At 56.6% G+C, this 26116-nt stretch overlaps 1 protein-coding gene across 1 annotated transcript in view; it reads left to right on the forward strand.

Moving 5' to 3' along the window:
* The first annotated feature begins 2178 nt into the window (after window positions 1–2178).
* The window catches only part of LOC123944518 (cell migration inducing hyaluronidase 1), a 124735-nt gene continuing 100797 nt past the window's right edge, over window positions 2179–26116 (forward strand). The window contains exon 1 of the mRNA XM_046009684.1: window positions 2179–2367. The gene's annotated coding sequence lies outside the window, so the exon portion shown is untranslated. The remainder of the gene's footprint in view (window positions 2368–26116) is intronic.

Here is a 26116-nt window from a genome sequence, read left to right on the forward strand (position 1 = left end):
CACCTGGGGCAGGCGGCAGAGGCTGAGAGCCGGCTTGGAGGAAGGGCAGGCTTTCTGGGCAGAGCAGCATGGTTTCTTCTGTCTGGATACTCTCCCCAGGGATTCTGATAAGAACCAGAAAACCAACCCTACCCTTCTCAAGCCACTGCTCTGTCTGCACCTGCAAAAGCCCACGCGTCGAGGCAAGTCTGGGTAGGCACGTCCCACAGCCAGCCGGCCGACACTGGGCCCCAGAGGGTCGCCTGCGCATGGCGTCCGTCACAGGCCCAGTGAGCACCGATGGAGCTCCGTCCGAGTCTGATTTCTGACATGTGGAGCCTGTTTGCCGTCTGTCAGCCTCACGTTCTCCCCAGGGCATTGGCCCGAGATAAAGAAAGCCGGATACCAGAGGAATGTGCTGGGTATTTAGAACACACGACTAAGTCATTCCCTGAGTCCATCACCCGACAAGCCTCTTTCTTTACTGTTTAGTGTCTCGGTGCCTGGGCAGCAGGTTGACTCTCTGCTGATGGGAATGGGAGAAAATCTCCCCTGTAGCTCTTCGTGCTCCAAGCAAGGCTGATTCAAAGCTGACCTTTCCCCGTGTGGCCGGATGCTCAGCCTCCTCCCGGTGTTTGTGGGTCCTGGTGTCTGGGGTTCCTTCTTAAGAAAGGAAAGGAACCAGAAATTATGGTGTGGTGGGGAAGGGACGGAGGTGGTTCCAGCTGAGTTTGCTGGAAAGGAGAGGTGGGCAAGGGACGCTTGCCATAGCATCTGGCTGGGTCTTTCAAGAAGTCAAGGAAGGGCTGAGGGTTCTGACTGAGCTCAGTGACGGTCAAGACCAGCTCTCTGGGAAGGGCCTGGGGAGGAATGCAGGCCTTCCTTAGTTTAGCCGAAGAATCAGGCCTCTGTCCTAGCCCCGAGCGCAGGAACAGGCTCCAGCAGCTTCTGCCTGACTGTGGCTCGGCAGTGGGTTCATGCGGCTGGTGTGTGTCGCCTTACAATGAGGACCTGGCCTGAGAGCTGCTTCTCCAGGCTGCTGGCTGGAAGGGAAAAGAGAAGCCCGTTCTGGGGGGCTCCAGCTAGCCAGGGGGAGGGCTGAGTCATCAACTCCAAAAAGTGGACTGGAGGGAGAACTGGTATCACAGCCCCCACCTTACAAACAACAAGCAGAGACCCCGGGAAGGAAAGTGGGTCATGCTGGTCCCCTAGCAAGTTCGTGGCAGAGAGAGAGGAGGAAGCAGGAAGCAGGCTCCCCGCCGAGCAGAGAGCCCGATGTGGGGCTCGATCCCAGGACCCTGAGATCATGACCTGAGCCGAAGGCAGAGGCTTAACCCACTGAGCCACCCAGGCGCCCCTCACAGACTCTTTCTACTTGCCCTGTTTCCTCAGGAAGGGAACAGTCTACAGTCGTACCTGCTGGCTCTGACCCTTGAGGACCTTGGTCTGTGCAGTTAGAAGCACGAGGGAAGGACTGTAACTCATTGAGCAGCTGCTGTGTGCTGTGTCTCTGTCCTGTCGCGGCCTCATTTTGGTCCTCCCACCAGTCCCCGCAGGAAGCCTCATAGAACCCGTTTCCCTGATGACACTGACCCCCAGAGGGGTAAGGCCTTTGTCTGCAGCCACATGACCTGGGGTGTCTCACCGGTTTCAAAGGAAGTTTTCTTTGAACGTGTTGCCCTTAGACAAACACTGGGTCGCCTGCCCCAGGATCTCTCCAAGGCCACTCTTTTCTGTTCAAAAAACAAAAAACAAAAAACAAACCCAAGATCCTGAGACTTAACAGCCCTGAGCCCCTTGTCGCAGTCACTCCGGCAGACTCAGGACTTTCCCCTCCGCCGCCAGTCCCCAGGAGCGGGCTCGTGCGCCCGCCCGGCCCCCCAGCCCCTGGCGGCCGAGAACCCGCGCCGGCGGCTCGCTGCGCCCTGGGCTCCAGCGCCCTCACCCGGCCGCGGCGCTCGGCTGTCCGCGCGCCCCGGCTCGGCGGGCTCGGGTCTGCGCCTCCCAGAGCGGCCGCCAGAGCCCGCCCGGGGCCGGTCGGGCGAGGGGCGGTCGGCCGGGGGCGGGCGTCTGGGGCCCCGGGGAGGAGCCAGCCTGGCCGGCGCGGCGCCCAGAGCCGCCGCGCGCTATAAAAGCCACCGCTCGGGCGGACGCCGGGGAATGCGAGCCGAGCGCGGCGCGGGCCAGTGGGTCCGGGCGGGCGCGAGAGGCCGGGGGCATCTGGGCAGAGCGCGGCCGCGCGCGGAACCCCACGTCTTCAGACGAGCCACCCCTCTGCTGGCCCGCGTCCCCGGAGCTCGCGGAGCCCGTCGCTGTGCCGCCGGTCCGCCCGGGCCGCCGCGCTCCCGGCCCGCGGGACGTGCCGCCGTCTCGGCTCCCGACCGCGAGGTAAGAGGGCCCGGCCGGCGCGCCAGGCTGCGCCGACTGCCCGAGCCTCTGTGGGGAGGAAGGGCGCGGGGTCGCCGCCTCCACCGGCCACGGGCGAACGGTACCCGTCCTCGGCTTCCCGCGGTCCGTCCGCTCTGTGCTCTGCGGTCCGCCTCTGTCTGTCTGTCCGGGCGTCTGTTGATGGGCACACGCCCCCGTCACTGTCCTCTGGGAGGTTTCGCCGAAATCGTGCGATCTTCTGCAAGCAGCAGGTGCCGGGGGCGCCGTGTCCCCGGAGCGCGTCCCGCGCTGAGTGTGTGTACGGTGGGGGGGGGGGCTGCTTTCCGTAGAGGCCCCCACTTCTCAGTGGCTGAGCGGGGCGGGGGGGTCTCGCGCCCGGGACTGTGGCTTGCGGACGAGGGGCCGCTCTGAGTCGGGTCGCGGAGTCGCGGAGTTCGGCGGACGGGGAGCGGTCTCACACTGTGCGCCAGTGGGCGTGCGCCTGGCAACAGGTCTGCGCCCCGCGGCTCGGGCCTCGGCACCGGCTTCCTTCTGGTTTCGCCTCCGCCTCCCGCTGCCTCCTGCTCCCGCGTTCCCGGGAGCGCCCGGCTCCCAGCATTGTGCCGGCGCGGGGCGCGCGGTATGTGTGTGTGGGGGGGGTGGTGCAATTAAATGTTAAAAGACACCACGGCCCCTGTTGATGTTTAGACTGAGTCTCCAAACCTGGCATTGCTGGGAGAGAGTTCGGTGGTGCCTGGCGAGGGACCTCGGCTCCCAGAAGGGTTAAATTAGGTTAAAGACCTGGCGCAGTGAGGAGTGCCAGCCAGGGCTGTGGTCAGGTCTCCAGCTGGCTGCTTGGGGAAGGAGGGCCAGAGACCTCCTGGAACGGACCCGGAGGCACGCATGTGCTCTTGAGAAAGGAGAGCAGTGAGCCCGAGGTCGTCAGCCGCAGACTTTCAGCTCTCAGCGACCGCCGCCGGTCCCCAAGGGTCGAACACCACCACCGCCGTCCCAGGCGCGCCTCCAGCAGCCGGCTTTGAGGTCCCGAGTCTCGCTCGGCACAGCCAACGTTGCCCACAGGTGAGAACTCTCTTTGGAAAGTAATCTTTTGATGTATGAGCCAGTGCCTGGCTGCAGCCCAGGCCCCGGAGACGGTGAGCCTGGGAACGAGCCTCTCCATTCCCGCGGTCTGGAGAGCGCCCCGGGGGCTGGAAGCCGGCGGCTTTGCGTGTCCAGGCGCGGCGCCACCATGGACAGCTCCCAGCCACTTCCTCCACTCCGGGTGTGCGGCCCTGGGTCTCGTGCATTCCAGACTCCAGGTGTTGGGGCAGAGGACAGGAGGAAAGGGACAGCTAGTTTTTGAAAGCCCATTGCAGCCTGTCCCAAGGTCACACGAACCTCTCAGGAGAATGAAGGAGGCTGTGGTTGGTGACTGGGTCCTAGGCCAATATGCAGCTGAGCTCAGAACAGGATCTCTGGCGTGGTGTGTGGCGGGAGGGGGTCCCCGGCTTTGCTGTAACACCGTGAGCCCCTTCAGAAGTGTTCTAATGTGTGACTTCTGAGCATCTGACTGAGGCGGTGAGATCAGGCCAGACGTAACTAGGGACTGCTCAGACTGCTTCTCCGTACACAACATGAGCCATGCTACCTTTTATCAGATTATTTGGTAACTTTGGTGGTGGGAAGAGATGTTAGTTTCAGAGTCACAGAGACAGGACAGAGAAGAATCCAATAGAACAAGTTATAGATAATGTGTTTGGATTCACTTGCAAAAAACCTGTGCTGTTTTCTGATCCGAATTGCCTTCTCCACGGTGTAGAACATTCTTACAGAAGGTCCCAGAGGTTCCTCTTGGGCTCAATTGATGCTTTTTCAAGTTGGTTGCTTGGAAACAGGGAGGGAAGAACCTGTAGGGGTTCCTCTGTTCCTTTCCCTGATAAGACATGCACGGGCTGGGGCGCTCCTTCAGCCCTCTGCACTCACACAGAAGTGTGCATCGTCCTCTATTTTAAAATTCCTCTCTTTTAAAACGTCTAAGGTCTGATTCTGGGTAGACTGCTGGAGGTCCTTGGGAGTGGAAACAATCAAGCATCTTTCTTGAGACAGCACGTGTGTGGAGTCACTGGAGCATCGTGCCTGTTCCCTATACCTTGGGAGCACACGCTCTCCTGGCAGGGTTGTTAATGAGAACTAAAGTGGCCCAATATAAAGCACTTAGCTCCTCGCGGAGCACGCAGAACGCTCTTAAAATGGTAGCGATTACAGGTATTTGTAAAAGATAGCTGTGCGTTTCTTTTGAAGCCCCAGCCGTCTGCTAACCAGCAACTGCTTGACAGGGACTCCGTCTCCCGCTCCATGTCCGTGTCGGAGAACCTGTGGCTGGAAGTCATGACGGTGCTGAAGCTGATCACAGCGCCAACAGAAACGGTGTTTGGAGACAAATGGGAGAATTTGGGGGAGACAAATCGGGCCCCTGTGTTTCTCACCTGCAGCACTTGGAAGAAAGATAAAGTAAGTTGTTTTCAAAATATTATCATTGCCCTCCAGATTTGAGGATTAATTCTCCCTGAGCCTTCTCTCAAAAGAAGTCAGGCTCTTCCAAAACCCTCCTATTCTTGCTGGGGGAGGAAAGGGATTTTTCTTGGGTCCAGATGGGGAGTGGCTCCACGGTCCCCATTCCTGGGTTGCTGCAAGCTGGACAGAGGGTTTGCTGTGACAAGACAAGCACCTTGTGGGGTTCTTGCCATGTAGGAAGCCGCACAGCCATTCCAGGCACAGCCCAGCTTGGCTGTGACGTCCTGACTAGGACACAGGTCTGCCTGGAGGGTTGGCCACTTACTCGGTCCCCGCTGGATTGGAAGATTCCCTCCAGCTCTGCATTGGGGGTTCGTCCGGTGAAAATCACTAATACCATGCTGTTTGGATAATGGAATTATAATGCGCCTAATCTCACACTTGGAATTTTTTTCCCGAAAAAAAGTGTGTATGTATGTGCATGTGGGCGTGTGTTTCCGCCAGTTTCACATTCTAGTGGTTTTAGATTTTTTCATCTACTTTTTTTTCTCCTTAGTAGATCAGAAGTCATGTTAGCTCCCTCCGTCTCAAAGGCGTGGAGCTCAAGGATGCAGTACAGGCGCTGGGAGTCTTCCCGTGAGTTCCGTCTCCCCGGCGGTGTGAGTGGAGCAGGAGGGTGGACCCCGGCTGACCTTGGAGCCCTGTCTCTCTCCCCCCGGACTTCACCCAGCACACGCCGCTTTCTGGTAGGAACACAACTGACCTCCAGCGCACCGCTGGAGTCCGGGGAAGTGAGGGGAGGGCCTGGTACAGGAGCCAGCAGGGGCCGTCCGCGGGCCCCGGGGCTCTCTCTGTCCTGCAGCAGGGGCCGTCCGCGGGCCCCGGGGCTCTCTCTGTCCTGCAGCAGGGGCCGTCCGCGGGCCCCGGGGCTCTCTCTGTCCTGCAGCAGGGGCCGTCCGCGGGCCCCGGGGCTCTCTCTGTCCTGCAGCGGCGTCTGAGTCTCTGGGACAGGCCTGTGCGATGGCACGAGTGGCGATCAGGGGAGGGACAGCAGAATGAGAGGGGAGCGTTCAATTATGCTCAGCCTTCTGGGGACCCCGCTGCCGGACTGGCCCCCCGTAGGGTCTCAGCAGAGCCGCGGGCATTGTAGAAGAAACGCAGTCGTAGTTCTAGCTCCAGAGAGAAATGCAAGAGTGTGGGATGGGTTCTTAGGAGGAATGGAGTTATATGTGTGGGCTGCTTCCGCAAGACCCCATATCCGTGAGGGGTCATCTGGCAACATCGCTCTTTGCACACAAGGGCAGATATCCAGAAACCCGGTCTCATCTGTGTGATGCATCGTTGTCTCCTAGTGCTGGATTTTTCCTGTTGTGTGGACAGTGGAAGGACTGTGTATCTTGCTGTCTTATATCTGGTCAGATTAGGAGGGGTTAGGAGTGGCCGTAGGTACAGAGGGACACTTCTCAGTGCCGAGTGTCTTCTCGACCCATCTCCCTTGGGCCCCGAGCCTCCTTTCCCGAGAGCCTGGCATGTGGAAACTTGGTGGAACTGGGCAGGCCTTGGGTGGTCATGGCAGTGACTCAGATCACTATCTGTACCTCTGCCCCAGTCCACGCCCCGCAGGGGCCGTCCTCACCTCTCTGGTTGTTTCTTCTGCCTCTTTCCTTGGCCACTGTCTCCTCTCGTGCCAGGCTTTGTTCAAACTTGGCCTTCAGAAGGGAGGCTGCCTGCAGAGAAATGTCATCAAATATACATTTGCTTTCTGCTCAGTTCCCTCTATGCCAGGAAACACACTTCCCCACCCAGAGAGAGAGGAGCTGCCCCTCTCCCCTTCCCCTGATGCTTTCAAGGGCCTCTCTCCAGGCTCAGTGTGGCTCCAAACACACAGGTCCAGCCTCCGCTTCCCAGCCCCTGCGAGTGGCTTAGCCCTGGGGAGTGCAGCGGTCACCCCTGCCCCCTGGGACTCCCAGGGAGGAGGTTTCTCTCTCTCCAGCCCCGACAGTCTGGCTCCTGCCTTGGGAAACTGCTGAGGTGTTATCTTTGAATCTCCTGCAAGGACAGCCACGTGACGGGTTTAGCTATAACTTGGGTTTAAAGTGCTTTGACCAGACAACCGCTTTTGAAAACCCCTGTGCACTTCTCTCAGCTGTCCCTGTCCAAGAGCTTAGCCGTTAGGCATTTTGTGTTGTGGGGAGGGCGAGTCGAGAAGCTGGTCCCTCTGTGGTGTAAAGGATCCGGGCCAGACTCCTGCCTGTCCTGATCCTGGACGTCACAGTGGGGATGCCCGCGGAGCCAGCTGTGCGGTTTGGGCCTGTCTGGGGACAGGAGCTCCTGCTGAGGGCTCTGAGGCCTGGGCCCAGGGCTGAGCAAGAGGCAGTGGCCAGTGCCCCGTTGAGTAGATTTGAATATGCAAACGCGAGGGGGGGGGCGTGTTAAAACGCAAGCTCTGATTGGCCGGGAGGTGGGTGGGGTGGGCCCGAGGGTCTGCATCTCCAACCAGCTCCCCGGGACCCTTGGGAGGCAGGGGGGGGGGGGGAGCCTAAACCTAGCTCTGCTCTTCCTGGTGGGTTTGAAGTCCGTTTCTGGTGTCCGAGTGCATGCGGTCCAGCTGGCCTGTGTCCTCCTAATGACCTTATGATGACTCTTCAAATTCTTGGAGGTAATTATTGTTGCTTGCAAACCGTCTTATCAGTAGACTAAATATGGTGAACCCCTTTGAGTCCCCCTTTTCCCCGTCCTAATAAATTTTCCAGCTCTCTGAACCGAGTTACTTTTAAGTGCAAGGCCATCGTGCAAATGGCAATTTATCTCTGCCTGGCAGAGGCATCTGAATGTAATTTTGCTGGTATTAAGAGATCACTTGGGGAGTCTCCTCTCACTCGGGTTCCAGACACAGAGAATGCTTGTTTACATTTAACCAACTCGACTTGACTCAGACGATCACAGCTTTTTTTTTTTGGAACCAAAAATGAGACGCAAACCTCCATTATCTTCCTCAGCCCCTCTCCCTGTGGTATTCCTGCGGGGATAAGCATCACAGATGCCTGACACTCAGCCCAAGACGGAGGTGTGCGGTTGTGTTCTGCCTGTCCCCTGCATCTGGAGGCAGGAAAAAACCGAGTACATGTTTCAGTCACCTTGCACGTGCAAGTGCTGCGTTAGCCCCGGGGCAGGGGTGGGGGGCAGGATTAAAGAAACCGTCTGTACCCTCCAGAGCTGATGGTCTGGCTGGGGGAACCAGCCATCGCCCTGGGAAGCTACCACACAGTGTGATGGGGGCTGTGATGTGTGGGTCAGGAGGAGTGGTGTGTGGGGGCCGGTGGGGGACGGGAGTAGCCAAAGACGTCCCAGGAAGCTTCACTGGGAAGGGGGCACACGGTGCTTCTGGAAGGATTAGCAGGAGTTGTAGGAATTTTCCCAGGAGGCAAAGGTGGGATTCGGGGAGTGGAGTTCAGACGGGGATGCCCACGGAGAAAGGACCACAGGGAAAGATCCAGAAGCACGGGCAGGCTTAAAGCTCTTACCTCCTGCATCCTTCCATACGGGCGAAGCTCCTTACGGCCCACGTGCTTCTGCTCCCTTCCCTTCCCAGACCTCCGGCGATACCTGGTAGAAGACAGAGTCTTTCTAAGCGACTGGTGTCTTTAGTCTCATAGCTCCTGATTTTAAATTAATCATACATTTTTCCCCCAACAAAACCCTAATAAATCTCATTTACAATCCAGATAAAAAATGCCCGTGGCTGAGAGTAGGTTTTTATCTTGAGGCCCCCGAGGGGTTCCACAGAGCTCTGTGGGTTCCAAGGAGCCCAGTTTGAAAACCTTTGTCCTCAGATCCTTTTCATTTTGCTTTTGGCAGTCATACCCATAGTGTCAGCTTCGTATCAGAGTGGGTTGACTTGCTGTGTCTTCTTCATCTTTTGGATGTCTTGCTGGTTTTTGTGTCAACACTTTTCAGTGAAATGAAGCCAGAATTACCCCGTGTGTGACTATCTAACAGATGTGGGGTGTGTGGGTTACCAGAGGCGAAGATCTGTGACAGATGCTGGCTCAGGAGACTCAAGCTGTAGCTAGCAAGCAGGGAGAGGCATGAGCTTCTTGCAAAAAAAAAAGGGGGGGGGCTTTTTATTTCCAACCTTGTCCATTCATCTATTCTCCCAGGAGTTCTCAGATCCTAGGAAAGCAGGCAAGAAGGAAACATAGCTCCTTTCCAGGGTCTAAGACTCGACACACTGTATCCAGGATCTTCCGTCTTTTCTCACTGATGTGAAGTAGGCACATTTGAATGTGGGAGGTTTCTGAAGGTGGGGTTCGAGCAGGGACAATAAGTCAGAAGTATAAAAAGGGAAAAGCGCACTGGTCCCAGGTGAGGCAGAAGGTTCCGGTTCAAATTGAGGTTCCTGCTCGCCTCTCCCAGAGCGCCTCTGCAGGAGGAAATCCATGCTCTGAATGCGACCACACCCAGAGAGAGCCCTGTCCTCACCAACCGGGCGGTCCTCGTCCTTAGAAAGGGATCTGAAGAAACCCTTCTGGGCACGGGCCCAGCTCTAGAACGAAGATCACATGACTGATTAAGGTGATCAAAGTGACCCAGGGTCAGTCTGGAGAACTTGGAGGACCCCCATCTCTGTGAGGAGCCTCAGCAGGGGATGTGGCGGGTGGCATTTCCCTCTGGGGTGGGGGCATCCGACGGTCCGGGCAGTGTCAGGGAGGGCTGCCACGCTGGTGGGTGACCAGCAGCCTCACCATCTGGGGGCAGCTGGCCGCACGTCCAAAGCAGTCTTTGCTTCAGACCATGTCACGCTAGACCCTGGAACACCCTGAACTTGGACTTGACTCCCAAGCCACGGGGATTCCGCCTGTCCTGGCTTGCTAAGGCTGGACGTAGGCTGGCTCCTGTGTTGCCCTGAATTTTGGGCACAGGTGACCAAAGATCCTGGTTCCCTAGATCCCACGGAACTATCTGGGGGTGGCTGGTGGTGATCCTGAGCTGTCCCCTGAATGTGGAAGCCATGCCTGGCTCTCTCTGCTCCTGGGGTGGCCGTGGTGTCTGCTGGTGGGCCACGAGAGCCCTGCTGCCTGAGGGTACAGAGTGGAGCAGGATAGCACCTTGGCCTGCGTCCAGCTCCTAGTCCAATGCTCTGCTCACCTGCCTTCTTTCCAGGGCTCTGGTCCTTGCTGTGAGCCGGGGCTGAGGGGTGGGGCGGCACCAAGTCCCAGCACTGAGTCCCAGCTCGGTCCCCTCGAGTCTCCCAATCCCGGGGCCCCAGAGCCTCCTGGGCTGAGGGTGGGTGTGCAAAGCTTTCTTCTTCCTGTAAAGAATAACAGGACTGAGCCTCAAGAGGAGTGAGTAAAGGAACAGATTTGGGCAAAACATGAAAAAAAATGTTTTGAAGCAAACTGGTGGTTTTAGGAGCAGCGGATTTCAAAGCTGACTGTGTTACAAGCGCTGAGTAATTCACTCGTATGCTAATTTTCCAAAGGTTGGGGTGCAGGAAAACCTCAAACATGGTGGCTAAGTACTTTTCCTTTCCTTTAAAAATTGTGTTTATTTTCGGACGAACTTAATCCATATGTTTCAGATCCATTTCCGCGTTACTCAGCAAAAGCTTGTTTTTCACCGACACAGCCGAGCCGTGAGCGTGCGTGCGTTCCTCCTCTTTGCTCTCCCGCAGCCGCCCCCGACCCCACCCCCACCCTGGCTGGGGCTCCTGGCTGTGCCACTCGACAGCCCTTTTGGACACACAAGTAAATGCAGGCCCTGGAAGCAAAAGGAGAAAGTATTTAAAATGGTGCTATTTGTTCACTATGGATTCTCTGCAGGAGTTTCGATTTTGGAACTGGGGCATCACATAGTCTTGATGCTAAGGACTGAGTCCTGGTGCTCCTGTAAATCCTGCACCCCGGCCACAGCCTCACCCCTGGGGAACAGCGCGTGGCCCCCCCGGGCGGCGATGAGCTGCTTCCCAGACTTCCGGGGGCACCTGAAGCCCGTCTCTCCTCCTCCCTCGCTTCCTTTCGCTTTTAGAGAGGGAAGGGGTTGTGGGGCCCCATGCTGGAATGTTTTCCAGATTCTGCTGGGCCGATGTGTCACTGTGTCTGTGACTTCTTCAGAAGCAACTGAGTTCATCAAATTTCTCAATTCAATTCCTGGTAGCCAAAGAGAAAGCAGCTGTCGGATTTTGGCTTTGGAGCGTCTCTGTGCAGGAATCTCTTCTCATTTACATTTTACGTAATTTTTTTTTTTTTTTTGTAAATAAGAAGGCACAGCAGTCTCCGTGGTGTGTGTCTGGTTCCTCGCTTTGAAGAGGCTTGGGGTTTCCTCCGACCGCATCATTGCGGGGGGTGTGTGTGTGTGTGTACACGAGCCCGGTGGCTGGGCGAGAGCTCGGATCTGTTTTAGATTTTGAGATCACTGGGTAATGTTGTCACACTTGCAAACATCTCCCGGGGTTTTCTGACAATGACCATGTAGTGAATTTCATTTTTACTTTGAACATCCCCGCATACCGTTCCTTTAAATAAGAAGCTATTTTTAACATGGAAAAAAAAAAAAGATGATGCTTCGATTGATTCTTGCTTGCTAAGCACACACGTGAGTCTGTGCTCTGCCGGGCCATTCGGGGACGCCCGCTGTCACAGGTCAAGGGAGCAGAGTGGGGCAGAGTCCCAGAGCGGTGAGCGTCGGGTTTGCACACAGCCCCGGGGCGCAGGAGGCTGGGATCTCCCTCCCTGACGTACAAAAGTCCTCATCTCTGTACAAGAGAGAGACGTCTCTTCACTGGGGAGGACCCCCTGGGCTCACACACACAGACTTTCTTGTTCTGTGTACTCCCAGAGTCCAGCATGTAAGCAGGCACAAAGCCTTTCTTAACTCCAGGAGCTCGTGAGTCCCGCCTCTGAGCCTTGGCCCCCAAGTGCATACATTTCTCGAAGGAACTGGTTTGCTGGGGGTCCTTGTGTTTTCTGCTCTGGGCACTGAAGGAAACCAGAGTCCCACCAGTCACCCTCTCAAGGTCTGTCCTGTGCCAGCTCTCTCCTTATTCTCGTCATTGTTATGGATTCCCAGTGCTTATCGAACGTTTCCCAAGTTCAAGTTTCGTGTGATCATTGAATTCTCCTGAGAGCTCTGAGCAAGGTGTTGGACAGAGAAGTCTCCGTGGCGTCCATCCTAGGTCACCCAGGAGCCTTGACCGATGGTGCCACCCTTGAGGACATTAGCAGGTGATGGGGCTGGAACCGGGACCCGGGTCTGTGTGCGTCCAGATGCCCGTGCTCTGAATGATGCCCGGCCTTGCTGCAGTGTTCAAGCTGGAGAAAGCATGTTTGTGGGAATAGTACAGTTCACAGTAAAGTAGGGGGGCAATTTCGATCCCAAAGTGCTCACTGTTGATTGGTTGGTTCTTGATTGGAGGGTGGGTATTCGGAGACGGGTCCACGGCCCCTCCCTGTGATGGAGAAGCTCACAGTTGAGGGGGGAGAGAGACAGACAGACAGACAGATACTCAGCAGCCTGCAGTCGGTGCTGGAAGCAAGGTGTGACCTGGGGAAGGAGACCGGCAGCCAAGACTCCTGGACAGAGGAGGTGGTGGTTGGTTCTGGAAGGGAGCGCAGTTTGCTGACCAGACAAAGAAGGGTTATGAAGGAAGGAGTTGTCTGAACTAAGTTCAGAGAATCCAGGAACCAGGATCCTGGGGGCAGGGGGGCGGAGATTACCGGCCTGAGCTGCGGCAAAGATGGTGCGAGGGTTGAGGGCACAGGGACAGAATTTTCGTGAGAGACCCACCTTTGGCCCAGAGACAGCAGCCCCTGTGGAGGACACTGGTCTGGGTCAAGTTTTAGCGAAGCTTCACTGGTTGAAGCCGATTGAATGCTGTCTGGTGTGTGACCTTCCCTCGCCCCTCCCTTCTCTGCCCTGCGTTTGTAATGAGACATTCCGGGGATTTCAGGGAACAAAATCCACCCATGAGTGGCTGCTGAGGGTCACCCGCGTGCCTGGAGCTGGACTTGGCCCTAGAGCAAACCCGGGGTCCCCGTTGAGGGGCCAGAGCGGGGAGGGGCCACTGAGGCCTGGGACTCTGCCCCTGAACCGCAGTGTGGGTCTCGGTTCTGATCACCACGACGCCGAGATGGTTCTACCCAGAAGAGCACAGAGGGACGCACAGGAGGCATTTGAGGAAAAATTCCCGTAGATTTTGCTGACTCCAAAGTAAACAGTTTCCCACAGTCCTTCCTCATCATTTTTAAAGGCTTCCTAGTTTGTGTTTTCTTGGGCGTGTAGACTAGGAGAGCTGGCGGAAAGAACCGGAAAGGGGCATGGGCTCTGGAACCCCGCTGATCTGGCCGCAAGTCTGCGTCCCCCGCTGTTCTACTGTGTGACTTTGGCCAAGTTCCTCCACCCCTCTGTGCCTTGGTTGTTTACCGGTCCCCTAAAATGGGGTGATTGTTCATTTTCTGGAGAGGAACACACAGCTCCCAGTCGTGTAACCTACGGCAGACTCCTTAGAGCCGCGGCCTGTCCCTACAAGGGGCACAAACCGCGTGTCTCCTGCGTTTGCTCCCACACTCAGTCGAGTCAGCAGACGCTCCAAGTGGAGAAGGGGAAACCGGGACTTCCCAGCGAGTCTGCAAACTTCAAAACGTTGTCAGCCTCTCGCAGGCGCCGCCCTCGGAAGGGCCCAGAGGCTCGCGGAGTGGGAGGCCGTGCCGTGGAGGATACGCCTCCGAGCGCCCCGGGAGCGGGAATGGGGTCCACTTGCCCACGCTGCATCTCCAGGGCTGAGCTGGTGTCTGGTACTCGTTCCTGAGCAAATGCTGTTTGGAAGAAGAGGTTCCCACGCGCGTCCCCTGCCCTCCGCCCGGAGATGTGGTCTCCATACACCCACTCCCACGGCCTGCGCTTCAGGCCCACAGTGAGAATGGCCGTATTCCGTCTGCCTTGTATGGATGTGGACACGGAGGGATGGTGTGGCCTGTCAGGATCACACAGCACGGGCCCCACGGGGCTTTTGAAGGAGCTGACTCCCTCCCCAGCCCGAACCCCCAGGGCTGTGCTGCAGGGCTGCTGATGGCAAGCAAAATAGGGACACGGATTAGAAATCTGTTCTCACTTCCAGTGAAAACGCGAAATGTAAAGACGTCAGAAGCAGATTTCCCAGAGTCTCCGTGCCTTGGCTCAGGGCATCCCACTGGAAGGAATTGTGGGTGTCACAGTGCAGAAGGCCACGTGGGTTGGGGACAGGGCCCTATGACCAGGATGTCTGCGGGGCACGAGCTCCTGGCCCATCCTGGCCATGCAGCCTGGCAGACCAGTGTGCCCTTGTGGAGGACGGCATTCCACTCCTGTTCTCCAAACTTTGGGGCCACCGGGAGGCCTATCGTTGGCTCGGGTTGTGTGGGCCAATATCCGAAAAGCTGCTTATCTACCTCTTTCCTGGATGGTTCCCTCTGTTGCCAGCACCCCTGACGAGGCTTTAGTCATGGGGGTTTTCTCTGACCTCCACGGAAGGGCAGCTGTTCTGCACTCCCACAGACAGGACATCCCATGAGATAAGAACAATTTATCACCGATTACAGTTTTAAAAACTAAGCTTAGATGAATGTTTCCTCAAATGGTTTCTCAGAAGCAACACTTCCTCATCGGCCTTCCGAGGTCAGCTATGTTTGGGACAAGCTGGGTTCAACAACACCCATGCGTTCTTATCCCTGCAGCCCTTCTCAGTGCGTTTACAAGCCAGCGCACAAGAAGGGAGCAGAGTCATCAGTGCTGCCCAAGCACCCCTGTCGGCCACGCCCCCTGCTTCCGGAGGTCAGGGCTGTGAGCACCGACGGGGGCCTCAGGCCAAGTCCGGAGCCGTGGGCTGGGGTGAAAAGGACACTAAGTACAGCTGGGCACGTCCTGCCGGAACCTTACGTGGTACTCCTTGCAGTTCCTCATCTAGCACCAGCGTCTCTGATTTGGGGCAGAATGCTCGTGGCAGATCTTGGCTACCTTTGTCCCGTTGTGTTCTGGCCGCCATGTTACTGCGTGTGAGCTGGTTCGGGGCAGGTGCTATCCCCTGGAGTCAGAGACCCTTAGGCATTTCACCTTCGAGCTCCTGTGCCTTGGCTTATTTCCCGTTTCCCCGCCGAGGGCCTGGGGAGAGCACTGCAGCTCATCATCCCGTGGACCTCAGTCAGAAGCTGATTCCTCTTCTATCTTGCACGACATAAGGACGAGTTTACAAACTTGTCCTTTCTACGCCCCTTGTTTTTTTAAAAAGCAATTACTTTTAAATGCTATGGCGTCTTAAGTGATTATCTCTCCCTGAGGATAAGGTACAAAGTCGCTTCTGTCCCATTTTGCAATTTGCTATTGCAATTCCACATGGATTGTGCCAGAAATAGTTCCACAAAGAGATTAGCAAGGATTTTCAGTGGAGATTGGGCTTGCCTCTTTTTGCCAATGGCACTGGGAATGCTGTTGGTGGATGGCAGCCAAATTTGGGGCCACTAATGCATGCCCTAGCCGGGTCCCCTTTTTCCCTGGATGTCTCTCTTGGAGACCCTGAAACCCCAGAGGTATGTGGAAGGAGTCTGCCAGGAAACAAATGAGCCAACTGAAGGTATTCTGGGCGAAATGTTACCACGAGACTTTGGTGCCTGCTCTGTGTCCCACTTATGTGTGCGATGAGCCACAATGCATTCCTCAGTCTGAGCCGTTTACTGAAAAAGACACAGGGGCTTGAAGCTTTGAGTCAACAGCAGGTGAATCACTAAAGGCAGGAGCTATTGCCTCTCCTGAGCTTTTTCATTCAGCAAACACCCCCCGAGCAATCAGCCCACACCCGACGCAAAGCACACACAACCCCATCGTTCATTCTCCTACTTGACAACCTGAGGTTGGGGCAGCCGTGTCAACAAATGGGAAGAATACAGCATTCAGTGTCTGTAGGAGGTGTGGACGGGGGAGAAAAGTGAGAACTCCGGTATTTCCCGGGGAACTTCCTGCTTGATTTGAACCCTGAGAATCGTCCTGAGAATTTGTCTGTTAGCAGAGAAGGGCCCTTTGGGCAAAGGGAGATCGCACAATCCTGGCCATTAGAGGAGCTCCCAGCAGCTCAGCATGGCCAGAGTGGACAGACAAAGCCAAGTGTGGTGAGAGAGAGCTTTCGAAGAAGAGGTGCCCGGACAAGTCTAGTAAAGACGAGGCCTGATGAGAGCCCAGCGGCTCCTTGTGGCCCGAGGATAGTGAAATTGGCTGGGGCTGCCTGAAGGAGCCGAGGACAGCAACCTGTCGTTGTCAGGAGCTGAGCTGTGTCGATGATTACAGACCCGATGATTACTGACAGGTATGAGGTTTATTAGAACGCAGCCTGAGATCACTGTACATTCCCTGCATGACGCTGCTCTCACGGCTCAGTGCCGCCAGCGCCATGGGGACACCCACGATGTCCTGGGCGTGTGGTATGCATGTTCTGTAAGTAACACAACCATGTAACTATATTCCTTTACACCCTGGAAAGTGGAGAAGAGAAAAAAAAATACCACAGTCCCACCCCTTTAGACAGTCTCCGTAAGAATTTTGGTGAATATTTTTCCAGTTTTTAACTTTTTTTTACCATTGTGTGTGTGATTATGTACCAATGATAGAATTTTATCTCGCACAGAAGCAAGTCGAGTTTTCACCTTTGTTCTGACCACCATCGTTTTAATTCCTATAAGAGGACATCCAGTTCATTTCTAAAATTTTTACTCTTAAAAAAAAATTGTCACTTTCATGTTGATGTTTTCCCCAACATTTGAGCGATTTCCAGCAGAAACATTCCAGAAGCTGGACTTCACTGGGTTGAGGTATATGGACACTTCTGTAGTCCTTCATCCTCTAGAGATTGATCCCAATTAATATGACCGCCTGCACTTTTACCAGCAGTGAATCAATATGAAAACTTCAAAGATCATTTTTACAGGTGAAATACTTGTGTTTCTCTGCTTGTTGGTGACGTCCAAGACCATCCCTTATGTCTGCCTCCTGAGTCATTTGTCTCTTTTGGGAACTGTCTGTTCATATCACGCCCATGCAGCGAGGAGTCCTCCTTTTTATCAATGTCCCTGAGCTCTTTACAAATCTGTGCAGGTCTCGTTCCGTCTTCTTGGTCATTTTGTCAAATGCATGAAATATTGCCATGTAGTCCAACCTGTGTAGCCCATTCGCCCCTTGGTTCCTTCTTTCAAAAGGCAGTTGGAGGGTTCTCTGCGGCTCCCGTGGATGGTCTTGAAGCCCCTCCACGTGCCCTGGCCTTTATTTCGGTGCCTGGTGCACAGAGAGGCTCTCTCAGTTGTTCCCACCGCTGACCACTCTGATGTCCAGACACCATATATCGAACAAGCTTTCCTCCACCATTGGTTTGTGCTGCCAGTAAAGCTCAGTGGGTCCGGTTACCGGTGTGGAAGATGATGGGAATGCGATAGAGCCGGCATGGCAGGAATTCGGCCGACGCTTATCTGGCCATCTGGGCGGACTTCAGAGACCCTTCTCTGTGGGCTGGGCCTGGCTGTGTCTCCAAGGCCCCGCAGAGCCGGAGACCTTGGCCAAACAAGATCAGCCCGGCGGCACGCTGGGCCGCCAGCCGCCGTGCGAGCTGTGGATGCAGCCCTGGGTGGGGAGGGGCTTGCTCGTTCTTCCCGGAAGACGCATGCGGGTCCAGGCCTGATGGAGACCGCCCTCGGGGCTCCCACTCATGGTGCAGACTAGGGAGGCCCAGTCCAGGAGGGGTTATAATTCCAAGTGTCAGGTGCAGGCTCTCCCACCAAATGGGCGTTTATGCAAAGTCTTGTTCACAAAGAGTGTAAGGAAATCGTTCAGAGCCCACGCTGAAGGGGTGGCTGAAATCGTGCCCCATGCTCTGTGTTCCCAGAGGCCTCCGTCGCTCCAGACCCTGTGAGCTCTGCGGTGCGGGGAGGCTGAACGGCCCTTGGCCTCTGCCTGGGCTGCCGGCTGGGGCTGCTGGAAGAGCAGGGCTCCTGTTTCCTTTGTTTGTAGATCCTGGGGCCTCATTGCAGGATCTGGCCCCGTCCCTGTCGGCCGTCTCTGTGGAACGGATGAGTGACTGAGTCAGGGTTGAACAGACCTGGCTTGTCCACATCTTCCTACAGGAGAGAGCGTCCCTTTGCTTGTAGCCTGACTTTTATTTTTTAACTTTTAAAAAATTCAAAAAAATATTATAAATAGCTTTTCCTTCTCCTCCCCCTCCCCCTCTCCCTCCTCTTTTTTTTTTTAAAGTAGACTCTGCACTCAATGTGGGGCTCGAACTCACAAGCCCGACAGAGGTCTGAGTCGCACGTTCCCCGGCCTCGGCCAGCCGGGTGCCCCTTGCCGGCTCCTTTTAAACTGCTCGTGTTTCTCGTTAGTAAAATCCCGGGGAAAGCTTGACTTCAGTATCCGCTTACTCTGGGACTCCTTCCTAATTCCAAGCCCTCGTGTTCATCAAGTACGTGTCAGCATCACGTGCCTGAGCCGTCTTCACAACCGCATTTTCAAAAACCTTACTGTACATCAGAGCCGCAGAGGACATTCGCATTCCGAAAAGATCTGCGAGGAAGTCGGCATTTCTACGGCTTCTGGTCGCATGTGAAGTATTTCCGCCTCTGGTGTGGAACCAAAAACATTGAGTCTCGCCCTTCTTTTAACTCCCCAAGAATCTGTTACAAGGTAAAGCGGTTAGCCGAGAGGTTTGGGGAGCGCGGGGGAAGCCGCTCAGCCTGGCGCACGGTGCCGGCTGGGGCAGGGCCACCCCTGTGTCTCCCACTTCTTGTCCACCTGCATCTAAACCTTCATGTGCGACCTTGTTGGTGTCCCGCTGGCCCCGCACGGCTCCTGACCATCTCCCTGTTGCACATCCTCTCTTCTCTTCCCAAATATCCAGCAAATGGCTCAAATTCACCCTTCCCGACCCCGTGCAGGCCCCACCTCCCTCCCCCACTCTCCGTGAAGAGTTCCCTGACCCTCTTTCTCCAGCGTGTCAGGAAGCCAGTGCTGGGTGACAGAGCACCCCCAAGCCCATGGTTTCCAGTAGAAACCTTGAACTCCCGTTGGGCGGGCGGGCTGGCCGGCTGCGCGGGTCAGCAGGGTTTGGCTGGCGCCGTCGTGCTCCCGAGTCCCCCTTCAGTTGCAGGATGGCTGGAGGCCACTGGGGCAGGTGTCCCCGCCGCACGTTTGGCACTGTCTTTCTCCTGAGGGGCTGAGAGTGACTCCCCATGATTGAGCATCCAGTCGCCTAACCGGGTGTGTCCTCCAGGTGACGGATGCAGCTCGGTGAGAGAGGGAGGGAGCCCACGCCCAGATCTCGAAGCTCAATGGCCCGCCGTCACTTCTGCCCCATCATCTGGCCAAACCATGGCTGGTGCATAAGCAAGGGGAGGAGGTTTCTGTTCTACCTTTTCAGAGAAGAAGCCGCAAAGCCACGCGGCAGATGGACGTGGGGAGAGGAGGGAGGGGTGAGGGCATGGGGCCTCCGTGACCCACCCGCCACACCCGCCTTTGACAGGATGGCTTAGTCAGTACTGTTCGCCTTGAACGTGTTTGCATGGGGACATGCCGCCCTGTGTGTTTGTGGGAATGCTAATGCTGTGGACACATCCCGAGGCTTGTCTCATCCGAGCTGGCATCCCGGTCATCGGCTGATTCCTTTGGGCTGACTGGCCATCCATCCCCTGAGTGCGGACACGGGACGAGCCGGCTGCCAGCACTGGGAGCCCCCAGGAGGGCGGGGCCTCAGGTGGGAAGGGGTCATGCCGCCCAAAATGTTGCCTGCGTGTCCTGAAGGCCGGCTCGAGCCTTCAGCTGCTGTCGGGAAGGTTCCAGAGCCCAGAGGAAGCCCTGTCGCCCCGCTCCTGTTTCCCGATGCTCTTGCCCAGAGCCAGGCGTGGGCGGGCCGGTCCCAGCAGCCAAGGCCCCAGCCCTCACCCACCCAGCAATGCAGCCCCCAGAGGACCAGCCTGGGCCCTGCCCACACGCCCGGATGCTGACGCGGCTCCAGGACCAGCTTTAATGGTCAGTCTCGTCGCTTTTAATAATGACCCTGCGCGTGGGCTGGCCGGAGCGGTGACATCACTTTCTGCAATTCAGGGTCAGCTCCTGCTGCTTTTCTCTGCATCTTTTAACAGCTGAAATAAATCTGCTGGTTGGGTGCGTGTCCCGGATGGCTTCTAGCACATTTGACGCCCAGGCCAGGGTGTGGTCGCGAGAACAATAGCTTTGCAGTCAGAGGTCCTGGGTTTGAGACTCGGCAGCTGGCTTGCGGTGTGACCCTGGGCTGCCCACCGTCTTCTCTGGGCCTGAGCTTTCTGATTTGTACAATGGTGGGGCCACTCCAGCCTTTGTGAGAGAATGGGGAGGCTGTGCGGACCATCGAGGAGAGCCGTCCCAGTCTGGGAACGGAAGTGCTGGGACAGCGGGGAAATGAGCGACGTTCCCGTCCACTCGGGGCACTGCATGGGGCACCCGACAGGGACTGGGTGGGCTTTGAGGAAGGGGTCCCTTTCTCTTGGCTCAGGGGCACACTCCCAGTTTGCCAGTCGGGGTGTTTTCGGGGACGCATCGGCCCCGGGGAGATGCCCTTCCTTGGGGGCTGACAGATGCCTTCTGTCTCTGGTTGCTTTCCGACTGTGGACCTGGGCTGCCTGCCATCACGTAACGGTTCTTCCCCTTAGAATGATTTTGACTTCAAGTCTGTCTCTATTTTAATAGACCTTTAAATCCTCGATGCATTAACGGGAAGAGAAGGACCCTGTCCTTCTTGCTTCCCAGACCAGGGTAGGGGAACCCTGTGCTGTGTTTCCTCTCCTCCCGCCGCGATTTTAGCTTGAAGGGGTCGCTGTGGGCAGGAATTGTTGCTTCTCAGCTGTGGACACTTGTTGGGTGTCTGCGTCCTCCCACGGAAGACCGACATTCCAGCCAGCTCTGGGTCCCTCGTGGTCATGGCAGGAAGGACAGAGCCAGGTGGCAACTGTCCAGGGCCCACACCTTCTCACACGGAATGGCTTCTAAACACCGCAGTCCCCCCCACTGTCTCCTGGGGCCCTCGGTGACCAGGGGAAGCGGTGCTCAGTCGAGAACCACCCCCCTGCGCCCCGCTGCCATCCCGTGTGCACCTGTACTCCCGCGTGGAGGGAGCCCGCCGTCACCGCACGGTGCAGAGGGTGTGGCGAGGGTGCCCCCGACTTCACACCCCGGGGTGCCCTCTGGGTGCACGGACCTCCCTTGGGGCCGTGGCAGGGCTGCCTCCTGTTCACGTGGGTATGAGGAGTTCAGGCAGAATTCCTTGCCGGAGCCCGTGTGCGTTCCTCCAAAGGCCGCGGGTTCCCGCCCTCAGCTGTGAGCGACAAGGCTGGTTCCGTCCTCCTGATAAAGGTGTGGGGCGTTCGGTTCCATGTTGACCCCAACTTTCAGGCACTGGATTCAGAAGTGCCAGACAAAGAAGGTTTAGTTTAAGGATTCATGTGAACCAGCAACCTCCTCCCCCCGCCCCCCAAAAAAGAAAGTCTTACAGAAGAAAAATATCACAACTGGAAATTTCCTGGCACGGGAGAGGACTGGTGAGGGTCAAGGGGATGACGGTTATAGTGATCCACACCATGGCCAGGGTCGCGGTGCCCGGAGTCACTGGCTGACTCCACAGCTCTTCAGGGCTGCTGCTGGACCAGCCAGGTCACCCAGACAGGGCTGAGGCGCCCCAGAGAAGCAAGCAAGTGGCCCAAAGATGCACAGCGAATCCGCCGGGCCGGGGCGGTCGTGATGCCGGCACCGGTCTCTGCATTGACTCCGACTCATTTTCTGTGGTGGGCAAGTGCCTGTCTGTGGCCCTCAGAGATCCCGTCTGCAAAACGAGGCAGTTGGACCCCATGGGCTCTGTCCAGCTCTCAGTACTCTGATCCTGACGACGAGCAAGCTGCCTGGGAAAATGGTGCGTTTGGGGCGCCCTGTTTGTGAGTGACGTCTTTGCCTGGCCAGAGGGCAGGTGTAACGCGGTTGCACGTGGTGGGAGTCCTCTGGGACAGGGGACGGGAGCATGGAGTGTGACACCAAGGAGCTCTGTGACCTGGGACAGCCCGACCCTTCTGAGCCTCAGTCTTCCCACCAATGAAACAAGAAGGCCTGGATTGCCTCTGGGCCCCTTCCAAGGGCTGACCCCCAGGTGTGGACACTGACCCATTACTCCCGACATCCGAGGGCAGGTGCCTGCGTGCGACTAGATTTGCTTGAAGTCCAGGGTGGACGGGGATCTTCCCACTGCGTGAGAATGTTCAAGCTTCTGGGAAAGACTGTGACAGCAAAGCAAAGGCATCCTCCCTCTGTGATAAAACCAACGTCTTCCATCTGGTTGATAAGCTGAGACCAGAGTTCTTGTCTTCATACCGAAAGCAGATGACAAGCAGGAGGGCCACGGGCAGTGGGGGTGTGGTGGCTAGGTTTTCAATGTGGCTTGTGTTGTTTTCAGAAAGGTTTGGATTCATGTCAACGTGGGGGTTGGCCCAGGCCAGACTTTGCAGAACGAGGGTGAGGGGTGGGTCACGGGGCCCTGGAATGGCGCGTCATCGTGCACGAGGGCCCCGATCTCTGTGTTGGCAGCACCCTCTCCCCTGGCTCCCACAGCCACAGGGAAGCAGGAGAGGCGGACTATCCCTCACCAACCCGAAGAGCATTCTCTGTCCCCTGACAGAATCAGCCGCGGCTCGGAGACCCTGTCCGCCGGGGACGACTGGCCTGCTTCCTTCCCCAGCCCGGCCGCTGAAGGCTGGCCGCGTTCTGGGAGTCGGGGCCCAAGCAAAAGCAACAAACACGCAGAAGAAGATGATTATGGGTGTTTTTAAAACCTGCCCCTTCCTGCCCAGCCCGGGACAATATTTACAAAGCAGACATGCCAACAGGCAGACCTTCTTTTCAGGTTTAAATGGCCTCGTGAGCCAGGCTCTCCCCGCGCTGGAGTCCCTGCCCAGAGCTGGCTTAGGTGTTTGAACGAGCCCATTGGCGGGCGCGCTCTGCCTGCCTTTCCCCTGGTGGTTCCAGTGTGGTCAGGGAAGCCAGAGCACAACTGCTCTTGCTTGAGTCAGGTACTGGCCCCTTTTAAGAGAAAACATTCTCAGGGATGGCCCATGTTGAATTAACTTACTTTATTATTACGTTATTTAAATATGGCCAGACCTAACGCCAGGCTTAAGTTCCTTCGGCGTGGGGCGCCTGGGTGGCTCAGTGGGTTAAGCCGCTGCCTTCGGCTCGGGTCATGATCTCAGCGTCCTGGGATCGAGTCCCACATCAGGCTCTCTGCTCGGCGGGGAGCCTGCTTCCCTCTCTCTCTCTCTCTGTCTGCCTCTCTGCCTACTTGTAATCTCTCTCTCACTGTCAAATAAATAAATAAAATCTTTAAAAAAAAAAAAAAAGTTCCTTCGGCGTAGGGATCTGATGGTGCTGTGAATCTAAAACAAACTTACAGGCGAACAAAACTGCAGCCCGAGCGGAATTCGAATTATCGGCGCTAACTCAATCCGTCGGTCACCTCTAAACCCCGTGCTGTTGGGCTGCGATTCGGAGAAGCTTTATCTCTGTGTCCCGGGGTTCGTCATCCAGTCACTTGATCTTGGGTGGAAGGACCACCGTTTGAGCGATCAGAGGTCACTTCTCCCCACTTTTTCACACTGACGTGAGTCTGAGCCACTCACCCATTCTTCTGTTAAGCCAGTTGCTATAAAAGGAGCTTGCCCCATATCTAATGTCTTTAAAAAAATGTCAAATGCTGGTTAATAGAATAATCTTAACTGTGTACATACTTAGAGACTAATGAACGACGGAACGTTGATGTGGGCTGCGATGAGGTCTGTGAGGATAATTCTAGCAACCAGACTAATCCTGCACCATGTCTTTGCTTACAGCACGGTCTTAACTCAGGCACGATGCAAAGGCTTTTAAGAGGACAGATCGTTTGCACGGGGGAAAACGGCACCTCCGGCTGCAGAATGCTGGAGCAGGGCCGGGGGGGTGCAGGACAACATCAGCGGCATCGATTTTCTGCTTCCTTCCCCACCTCTGCACCCTCGTGGGTCTGGCCCGAGGCTGCAGACCTCGCCTGGCGGTGAGACCTGCCTGCGTGTGCTTCCTGCCTTTCCTCCCCTGGGGCCTGGCAGTGATGGTGAAGTGGACGGACCCCCAGTCCCCTGCCCGAGTCCTCAGCGGGCGCTTCTGGTGAGATCAGAGCAGCAGTGTCCTTGTCTGGGGGAAGCGCCCGCTCTCCCACCCCAGCTCCCGGGTGCTGGCAGAGACCGACCAAGCAAGGGATGGGACCGTGCAGGTCACTCCGCGGTGTCGCGCTGGGAGTCGGTGTGAAAGCAAGATCCCGAAGCCAGCTGGGAATGCTGTTTACTGAACTTGGCCTTGAGGAAGTCAGGAACGTGCCAGACTTTAAAATTTAGGCTACATGTCACGGAAGCCACTTCCAGTTCTTGCTCTGCCCCTGGCTAGCTGAGTCGTGTGGGGAGTCCGTTCACCACTAAGCCTGAGGTTCTTTGATCGTGACATAAGGCCAGGAGACCTTTCCCGAAAGCTCGGCTGCGGGGATTATGCAAGGGAGCAGATGGAAGGCGCACAGCGCCGTGCCCACCGCCCCGTGGGGACCCAGTGGGTCTTCTCTGCCTCCTCCCTCCCTCCTCCTCTTCTCCTGAGTCATAAAAACGAGGAGTTGGAATAAATACCCTCTCCTTCAAAAGACAGAGTCTGTGCCTTTAAAAAAAATAAAGACAGAAAAACCGTGTTTTATTGGTGGGATGTTCCTTGGAAGCCTTAAGAAATAATGATTTTTTTTCCAAGTAGGAGGGAAAAGCTGCAGAGCGCTCGGAGTTAAGGGAAGGTGATAAACACGTCAGGATTGCTTCTCTCCTTCTATTTTTAATCTCTGCCGGACAGCTCGGGGGACGGTGAGGTGCTTTTTCCAGCATAGGAACTTTCCTCGGCTAGGGAAGGGCAAGAATAAATACTTTTCCTGGGATGAGTCCATTACCGGTGTGCTCTCTCCAGGACTCTTCCCGGTTGAAGTTCATGCCGAAGCGTCCAAGCGAGCGAGACTGTGCCTTTCTAAAGCAGGCCCCTTGCCGTGCTGTTGTGCGGCGCGAGCCGGGGCGCCTCTGTTTTGAAAAGGTGCAATAGGTTTCAGGACAAAGCGTGTGTGTGGCTGCCCTCCGGCCTCAGAGCAAGGCTCCCGTCCCGGCGACTCCCTTGCCGCTGCAGGACCCCAGGCTCACTTCGTGCCCCACCCGTGGTGGAGAGGCCGGCTGGCGGGGGAGGGCAAGCACCAGACCACAGACTCGGGGCTTTGGGGGAGGCAGACGCTCTGGGCTCTGGGTTTTGTGTCTGACCCCTCCTGCCTCCTACTCCAGGCTGACATCCGTGCTGTCCCATTGTGGTGGTCTTGCCACCCCTCTGCCCTCCCCGGTGTCTTCTTCACTCAGACCAGCCCGCCCAGCACCCCCAGATGAGCGGGGGCCCCAGCCCAGCCTAAGCTGCAGCTCCTCTGGGAAGCCTCCCCCTCCCGCTTCACCCTGCTCTCAGAAGTCCTGAGCTGGATCCCTCCCAGCCGCCCCCCAAACGGAGTCCGTGGCTGTGGCCCATCAGCTGGATTTGAACTCAGCTCATTTTGTTTGTGTGACGCAGAGTCAGGCCGGGGCTCAAGACAGGGCCCTGGGTCGGGGGAGACAGGTGTCCAAGGGGGGAGGGCGGGCGGATATCGTGTCCCGAATCCGCACGGCCCCAGGCACAATACTGGGTGTCTGACGAGGGGACCGATGTCCACTGCGCCCCACGCCCCAACCCCAGGAGTGGAAGGGGTGGCCGCTGTCCCCATGACTTCGTGACTCACCAGATAGATACTATTTAAATGCCCGAAGAGCGCAAGGAGAAATCTGTTGTTATGTGTTTATGTTTGTAATACCTACTGTGTTTGCAGAGAAGAAGCCTCCACCGGCAGGGAAGGGACAACAGTAGGGTTATTCATGGGTGGAAGGAAGAAGCTGGAATTCCAGCGCATTGGCTGATAAAACTATTACGATTCTCTACAGCGCGGGGCTGGGGGTGCGGGAGGCCAGGGGAGGCTGTCCCGAAACCTGTCGTGGTTGGAGGGAGGTGGGGAGGGAGAGTTTTAAAAAATGACACTACCCAGATACTGCTTTTCCGTGAGTCGTGGCGAGCGGAGGCAGGAAGGGTCGCGGGCATGTCATGGAGGGTCGCGGGGATG

The sequence above is a fragment of the Meles meles genome, chromosome 6 (assembly GCF_922984935.1).
Source record: "Meles meles chromosome 6, mMelMel3.1 paternal haplotype, whole genome shotgun sequence".
Classification (NCBI taxonomy): Eukaryota; Metazoa; Chordata; class Mammalia; order Carnivora; family Mustelidae; genus Meles; species Meles meles.